This window comes from Triticum aestivum, chromosome 5D, assembly GCF_018294505.1.
Source record: "Triticum aestivum cultivar Chinese Spring chromosome 5D, IWGSC CS RefSeq v2.1, whole genome shotgun sequence".
NCBI classification, from domain to species: domain Eukaryota; kingdom Viridiplantae; phylum Streptophyta; class Magnoliopsida; order Poales; family Poaceae; genus Triticum; species Triticum aestivum.
In genome coordinates this window covers 541,833,313-541,841,944 of record NC_057808.1, presented here as the reverse complement: position 1 = coordinate 541,841,944, position 8,632 = coordinate 541,833,313, and positions in this window count along the sequence as shown.

The window sequence follows — 8,632 nt, the reverse complement described above, 5'->3', positions numbered from 1 at the left end:
AAACTTTCCCGGTGGCCGAAACTGGACTTCCTATATATAATTCTTCACCTCCGGACCATTCCGGAACTCCTCGTGACGTCCGGGATCTCATCCGGGACTCCGAACAACTTTCAGGTTTCCGCATACTAATATCTCTACAACCCTAGCATCATCGAACCTTAAGTGTGTAGACCCTACGGGTTCGGGAGACATGCAGACATGACCGAGAAACCTCTCCGGTCAATAACCAACAGCGGGATCTGGATACCCATGTTGGCTCCCACATGTTCCACGATGATCTCATCGGATGAACCACGATGTCGAGGATTCAATCAATCCCGTATACAATTCCCTTTGTCAATCGGTATGTTACTTGCCCGAGATTCGATCGTCGGTATCCCAATACCTTGTTCAATCTCGTTACCGGCAAGTCTCTTTACTCGTACCGTAATGCATGATCCCGTGGCTAACTCCTTAGTCACATTGAGCTCATTATGATGATGCATTACCGAGTGGGCCCAGAGATACCTCTCCGTCATACGGAGTGACAAATCCCAGTCTCGATCCGTGCCAACCCAACATACACTTTCGGAGATACCCGTAGTGCACCTTTATAGTCACCCAGTTACGTTGTGACGTTTGGTACACCCAAAGCACTCCTACGGTATCCGGGAGTTACACGATCTCATGGTCTAAGGAAAAGATACTTGACATTGGAAAAGCTCTAGCAAACGAACTACATAATCTTTGAGCTATGCTTAGGATTGGGTCTTGTCCATCACATCATTCTCCTAATGATGTGATCCCGTTATCAATGGCATCCAATGTCCATAGTCAGGAAACCATGACTATTTGTTGATCAACGAGCTAGTCAAGTAGAGGCTTACTAGGGACACGTTGTGGTCTATGTATTCACACATGTATTACGATTTCCGGATAACACAATTATAGCATGAACAATAGACAATTATCATGAACAAGGAAATATAATAATAACCATTTATTATTGCCTCTAGGGCATATTTCCAACACACGCCATTGTCAACGTAGTCAATAAACGAGAGAATTACACTACGAGCGGCTGACACCAGGGACCCAGCAAGTCGCGCAGTTTTTTTTGAGGAACAAGCAGTTGTTATTTATACTAGTTTTAGCGAGGGATCAGGGTAACAACGGGGCTGTGCGGGGGCTGTGGCCCGTCTAGCCAGGGTTTTATTTATGTTTACCATATCATGAGCCCAGTTGTGTTTTTTCTTGCTGAAAATGGCTAGCCCAGTTCTATTTTTTTTAGAAATACCCATACAAGGCCTACTTGCTTTATCGACCCTGCTGGGCTGCAAATCTTTCAAGACGAGGAGAGTTTCATTCGGTTTGCCCAGAAATGGGCTGTACATTTTTAAAACACATCAAACCGGGAATTAGTTTCAATTTTTTTCATTACAAGATCTTAAATTCCATTGATTTTTATGTGTGGACAATTATTTGGATTTTATATTTATATAAATTATTTTTCAAAATAGTTTGAATGTGAATCGATATTTTTGGATTAAAAATAGTTGACCGCATCAAAATATGCAAAATTTCGTATACTTTTTAACCGTGGCCACAATATGGGGTGTAATGCTAACAAAAAGAAGATGGGCTCCAAAAAAATTCTTAAGAATTAGCAAATGGGCTGTACATTATTAGAAATAATGGCAGATGGGCTGTATGCTGTTTTCCACAGATTTGAGGCTGACTTGTGCGCCTACTATAGGTTGACGCGTATGCTTTCATAAAAAAAAGGTTGACGCACACGCAACGCCCTGTCAACTTAGTCAACACACGAGAGCAATGACTGTTGGATGTCCATCCAACGGCTGTCGTGCTTCTTCAATCTCTGCTCTTCATGCTCCAGCCGCTCAAACAAGCGCCGGCGGACTGCCTGTCCCTCCTCCCGCGGCCGGCTATGCTGCCGCGTAGGCCTCACGGCCCCACCGTACTCCCATCGCTGGCCTAGACATCCTTCTACTCACCCACACATGCTGTTATTCTCTGGCGACGGCAGAGAACCAGTAAACCCTCGTACTCCTCCGCGTGGGAAACAACTGCCGAGTATTCTCTGGCTCCGTGTCGTTCCCTTCCTAGGCCTCGCCGTCATCCACCGCCCTGGTGCTCTCGGCGCGGCCTGGTCAATGTGGTCAATGAACGATATCCATCGGAAGTGGACTGTACGTGGAGAGGCTGACAGCTGGGTCCACGGCCGCACGCAAGGAAATGCCTCCTTATTACGCGCAAAATAATGATTCCTCCACCTGACAGCTAGGACCCACAGGAAGGGCCTCTGTATTTCGCGAAAAAAATGTTCCCCCCGCTGACAGGTCGGACCCACCAGCTATATCTTCGCACGCAAGGAAGTGCCTCCTTATTACGCCCAAAAAAATGAATACCCCCTGCTAGCTGGGACCCACCATATTGTTGGGCTGACTTGTGGGCCTACTAAGTTGACGGGGACGGAGGGCTTTGTCAACTTAGTCAATACTCCAGTGACCGTATGATGTTCATCCAACGGCCATAGTGCTTCTTCAACCTCTGGTCTTCTTGCTCCAGCCGCCCAAAGCAGCGCCGGTCGTGCCGCCTGCTCCTGCCTCCCGTGGCCGGCTGTGCTACCGCGGAGGCCTCACCGCCCCCATACTACTCCCACCACTGGCCAGGCCATCCCTCCACTCACCCACACCCCCTGTTATTCTGCGGCGACGGCAGCCTCACACCGCAGCCGAACCAGTGAACGCTCGTACTCCTCTCCGCGTGGGCATCCACTGCCGCGTCTTGCCCAGCTCCGTGTCGTCCCCTTCCTAGGCCTTGCCGTCGTCCACCGCCGTGGTGCTCTCGGCGCGGCGTGGTCAATGTGGTCAACGACCGACTTCCATCGGAAGAGTACTGTACATGGAGAGGCTGACAGCTGGGTCCATGGCAGCCGCAAGGAAGTGCCTCCTTATTACGCGGAAAATAATTATTCCTCCACCTGACAGCGGGGACCCACCGGACGGGCCACCAGTATTTTGCGAAAAAAATCATTTCCCCTGACTGCTGGGACCCACCGGACGGGCCACCGTATTTCGCGAAAAAACGTTCCCCCCGCAGTCAGCTCGGACCCACCGGAAGTGCCTCCTTATTACGCACAAAAAATGAATACTCCCCCGGCTAGCTGGGACCCACCTTGGTGGGAGGCTGACTTGTGGGCCTACTAAGTTGACGGGGACGAAGGGCTTTGTCAACTTAGTCAATATGAACGATTCTAGCTCCAGTGACCGTACGATGTCCATCCAACGGCCGTAGTGCTTCTTCAACCTCTGGTCTTCTTGCTCCAGCCGCCCAAAGCAGCGCCGGTCGTGCCGCATGCTCCTGCCTCCCGTGGCCGGCTGTGCTGCCGCAGAGGCCTCACCGCCCCCTACTATTCCCACTGCTGGCCAGGCCCTGCGGCGACGGCAGCCTCACACCGCAGCCGAACTAGTGAACCCTCGTACTCCTCTCCGCACGGGTTTCCACTGCCGCGTCTTCCCCGGCTCCGTGTCGTCCCCTTCCTAGGCCTCGCCGTCGTCCACCGCCGTGGTGCTCTCCGCGCGGCGTGGTCAACGTGGTCAAGGAACGACTTCCATCGGAAGAGTACTGTACGTGGAGAGGCTGACAGCTGGGTCCACGGCCACAGCCCAGTTTTTTTGTGATTTGCCAAGTAAGTCCCTTTGTCAGGCCTGTTGGGCTGCAAATCTTTCAAGGCGAGGAGAGTTTTCATTCGGCTGGCCGAGAAAATGGCCCATCAGTAATGAGAAATGGGCTGTACATTTTTAAAACACATCAAACCGGCAATTAGTTTCAAATATCTTTTTTTTTCATTTCAAGATTTTAAATTACATTAATTTTTATGCGTGGAGAATTTGTTGGATTTTATATTGATATACATTTATTTTTAAAATCAGTTTGAATATGAGTCGAAAATTCGGGATTAAAAACAGTTTGAACCGCACCGAAATATGCAAAATTTCGTACAATTTTTTAACCGTGGCCACAATATGGGCTGTAATGCTAACAAAAAGAATATGGGCTCCAAAAAAACCTTAAGAATTAGCAAATGGGCTGTAAATTATTAGAAATAATGGCAGATGGGTTGTATGCTGTTTTCCAGAGATTTGAGGCTTTCCTAAAAAAAAGTTGACGCACAAGCACTGACTGTTGGATGTCCATCCAATGGCCGTCGTGCTTCTTCAATCTCTGCTCTTCCTGCTCCAGCCGCTCAAACAAGCACCGGCGGGACTGCCTGCTCCCTCCTCCCTGCGGCCGGCTGTGCTGCCGCGCAGGCCTCACCGCCCCACCGTACTCCCATCGCTGGCCTAGCCATCCCTCTACTCACCCACACCTGCTGTTATTCTCCGGCGACGGCAGACGAACCAGTAAACCCTCATACAGTCGTACTCCCCTCCGCGTGGGAAACAACTGCCGAGTCTTCCCTGCCTCCGTGTCGTCCCCTTCCTAGGCCTCGCCGTCGTCCACCGCCGTGGTGCTCTCGGCGCGGCGTGGTCAATGTGGTCAACGACCGACTTCCATCGGAAGAGTACTGTGCGTGGAGACGCTGACAGCTGGGTCCACGGCCGTAGCAAGGAAGTGCCTCCTTATTACGCGCAAAATAATTATTTCTCCACCTGACAGCGGGGACCCATCGGACGGGCCACCGTATTTCGTGAAAAAAACGTTTCCCCCCTGACTGGTGGAACCCACCAGCTACACCTTCGCACGCAAGGAAGTGCGTCCGGGTAAAAAAACAAAATGATTCGCCCTCCTGACTGCTGGGACCCACAGCTACATCTTCGCATGCAAGGAAGTGCCTGACAGTCGGGACCCACCTGGTCGAAGCGTACGTAGCGTTGTCATTCTGGTCGCGAACGTGTACGTACATATATACTGGTGGATGTAGAGGCACGCACGCGTCGTAGTAGAGGCGCGTACGTGTCGTAGTAGAAGCGCGCACGTAGCATGTACACGTACGTACAGCAGCCAGGGTGCAAGAAAGAAAATACGGCTCCGAATCGAGGAAGAGCCGCTCGTACTCGAGCTCGCGCCGGATGCGCTCTTCCATCTCCTGCAGCTCCCTCGCCGACCGCTCGAGGACGACGCGCTCGAGGAGCTCCTCCTACCCCGGTGGGAGGTAGTCCTCCGGTCCGATGACGCCTCGGCGCGGCGGCGCATCGGGCACGGCCTCCTCCGGCTCCCTCTTCACCGGAACGAGCCGCGAGCTCGATGCGCCCGCGGATGAGCTCCCCGCGGACCAGTGGCCGGATGAGCTCCCCGCGGACCAGTTGCCGGAGGAGGCGCGGCGGCGCCGGGCGCGCTCGAGCTCGAGCTCGAACTCGTCGAGCTCGCACCGGTCGAATGCTGGCGGCGGCCGGGCACCCAGGTTGAGCCACCGACGCGCCCCCCGCTTGCGCGCGGCGTCAGATCTGGCGCGGCGACGGCGCTCCGCCTCATCCCCCGAGTCGGCCATGGTGGTTCAAGGCTCGCCGGCGGCGAGAAATCGAGCGGCGCGGTGGGGAATTGGAGGGGAACGCGGCGGCGGGAGGATAGGGTTTCGACCCGCATCTGCCCCGCAAACCCGCAGTTATAGTGGCTCGGGGGTTGCGTTTGCGGGCTGCGGCAAAAAAAATTACGGGCCGGACACCGATGCGGGCTCTGGTCTGGCCAGAAAAATGGGTCGAGCCCGTATAATCGCCGGAATTATGCGGGTTTGCGCCGGATGCGGGGTCTGCTAGAGTTGCTCTTATCCATTCCCCTTCGATGCCAGCGAGGTGGCCGGGCGGGAGCCCGGCTCTGTAGCGACGCGGCTCGGGGAACAGGAGAAGACGACCGCGCGGGGACTAGACCGCTGAGCTGATTCGGTGGCAAGGCCCAGGGGGCAGGGCGAATCCCCTTTTACATCGTCCTTTTGGTTTTTTAATGTATTCTAATCTGTTTCTCCTTTTTAACACCGTTTTCTATTTATTCTTATCAAGTAAATGATCTCTACTCCTAATGTCTCAGTTGGTAGTCTCCGTTCCGGGTTTATTTTAGTCCCACCTCCCGAGTGAGGGAGAGGGGAGAGAGAGTGAGGAAGAGGGAGGGAGAGGGTGTGTGTGTGAGAATTTGATGGTAAAAAAGGTTGTCAATATCACTTAATATGTATGAGGATATTAAATGTAATATTAACATAATTGATATTGAACTTTTAAAGTTAAGATGGCCCCGTTGCAACGCACAGGCGTTCTTCTAGTATGGGTAAGTATACACTTGTGAGTCATTCAACTACTTCTCACCCTACACCCGTTACATAGGCTCAAAATTTACTAATCCACTTGAGTTGCTATCAAACTCACATTCCTCTTGTGAGTAACGTATGGTATTAATTTTGTATTGGCTCGCTGCAAATCATATAGATGTACCTTCTAAATCATTCGGGGCCCATGTAGTTCCGACATCCCAAAGTTGCAGTTGCCCTTCCCATCTACCTCATCCACTTGAATTGCCTAAAAAAATCTACCTCATCCACTACAAATGCCAACCTACCGCATTCATTGCAGTGCTCTAGCCATCCTTTACGACAATCGTTCTTCACTGTCTCACTTTTCTTCTCCTTCACATGGTTCTATCCCCAACTTGATCTATAAGCAGTTATTCGATCCATTTGAAGATGCGCTAATCACCACCGATAAAAAGAACGACAAATCAATTCCCCTGTGCTAATTTAACACTCACTTGAATGGATTCAAAATACCTGGGAAATGGAGGGAGAGATCTAGTGGAGATCGAGTTTTGGGGGACGCTCCTTGCTCATCTAGCCAATAAATAAGAACATTGCGCTCTCCCTTGTGTAACATGGCTTCCCCTTTGCTGTGTGATAGACACACATGTCGAGCTAACCCCACTTCAATATGGAAACTCGTACGTGGTTTATTGATTTCAACACGAGGACACTGATATAGGAAGTAATATTTGATCGAAGAATCCCGTTCCAATTTGTACTTATTAACGTCTAGAGATGCGCTGTCAGAGTATTAGTAGGTATATTTTACATTTGTTACGTATCGCAGACATAAGTCTTCATCAAGAGTATTGAATACATATATCCCACAAAACAATAAGAATATCTTAGATACGGCCAATTGCTGCCCTCCAAAACCATTCTTCCGCTTTTTACTCTATGCCCATTATAATAACTCAAAATTTAGGAATCCAGACCCTCCTGGGGATAATGTGTACCATTAATTAATGTATTGATTTTCTACGAGTGGGATTTTTACGAATGCATTTGATATACATTCTAAACCATCCAGGGCCCACACAGCTCTGGTCTACTCGACACCCCTAAGTCCCAATCGCCCTTCCCATTTACCTCATTCACTACAAATGTCCACCTACCACATTGGCTATAGTGCTCCAGCTAGCCTCCTCCACGAACGTTCTTCTTCATCTCCACTCCATTTCCTTATCCTTCACACAATTCTATCCCTAGCTTGATCTGGAAGTAGTTGTTTGATCTAGTCGGAGATGCGCTAATCACCATGGATAAACGAAGGCATATCAATTTCCCGTGCTAGTTTAACACTTGGTCGACTGGATCCATAAATACTCGGACAATGGATGTATGGATGTAATGGGGATTGATTTTCAGGGAAGGCTCCTTGCTCGTCTAGTGGGGAAGAATAATACCACACTCCACCATTGTCTCACACTCCTCTCCTTCGCTATGTCGGTTATCGTTTACAGATGCGCCGCTAGGGTGTCAGTCGACATATCTTTGTATTTATTACATATTACATGCAAAGATCTCAAAAAGTATTAAATGATCATATCCCAAAAATAGAGCAGTAGTAATGGTTTTAGGTATGGGGAGGTGTACACTCAGTGATCATTCGTTCGCTCACTTTACACATATTATAAAGGCTCAACTTTATGAACCGGCTTTAGTTGTTCTCAAACTCATGTTCCTCCAATGAGCAATATATTATTAATTTTGTATTGGACCGGTACAAGTCATATACATGTACCTTCCAAACCATTCGAGCCCCATATAGTTATGATCCGTCGGACACCTCAAAGTTCCAATTGCCCTCCCCCTCTCCCCTCATTTTGGGACATGCACAACATGCCGAGCTAACCTCACATCGATATGGAAACTCATACGCGGGTTATTGATTTCAGCACGAAGAAATGGATACAAGAAATAAATATTTGTCTGAAGAATTCTATTGCGATCTGCACTCATTATCGTCTAGATATGTGTTGCCAGGGTATATTTACATTTGCTAGGTATCACAAACATAAATCTTCAAAATTACTAGATGCACTTGTCTTAGAACCGGACAAAAATAATGGTCTAAATACAGAGAGCCCGTCCTTAAAAATCATTCATCGCCTTTTCACTCTACACCATTACGACGAATAAAAATTCAAAGAACCCGTCGGAGTAACTCTGGAAAACCCATTCCTGATCACTAATTCCTTGTAATAAAACCCTCATCAAGAAAGGAAAAACCCTTCTGATCAAACACATTATAGAGTAGGCAGCTATAGTTGTTACTTGTGGTATAATTATCCCACAATTGCCACTGGACATTGTAGGAAGACGTTGGTATTTGCTCAAAAAAGA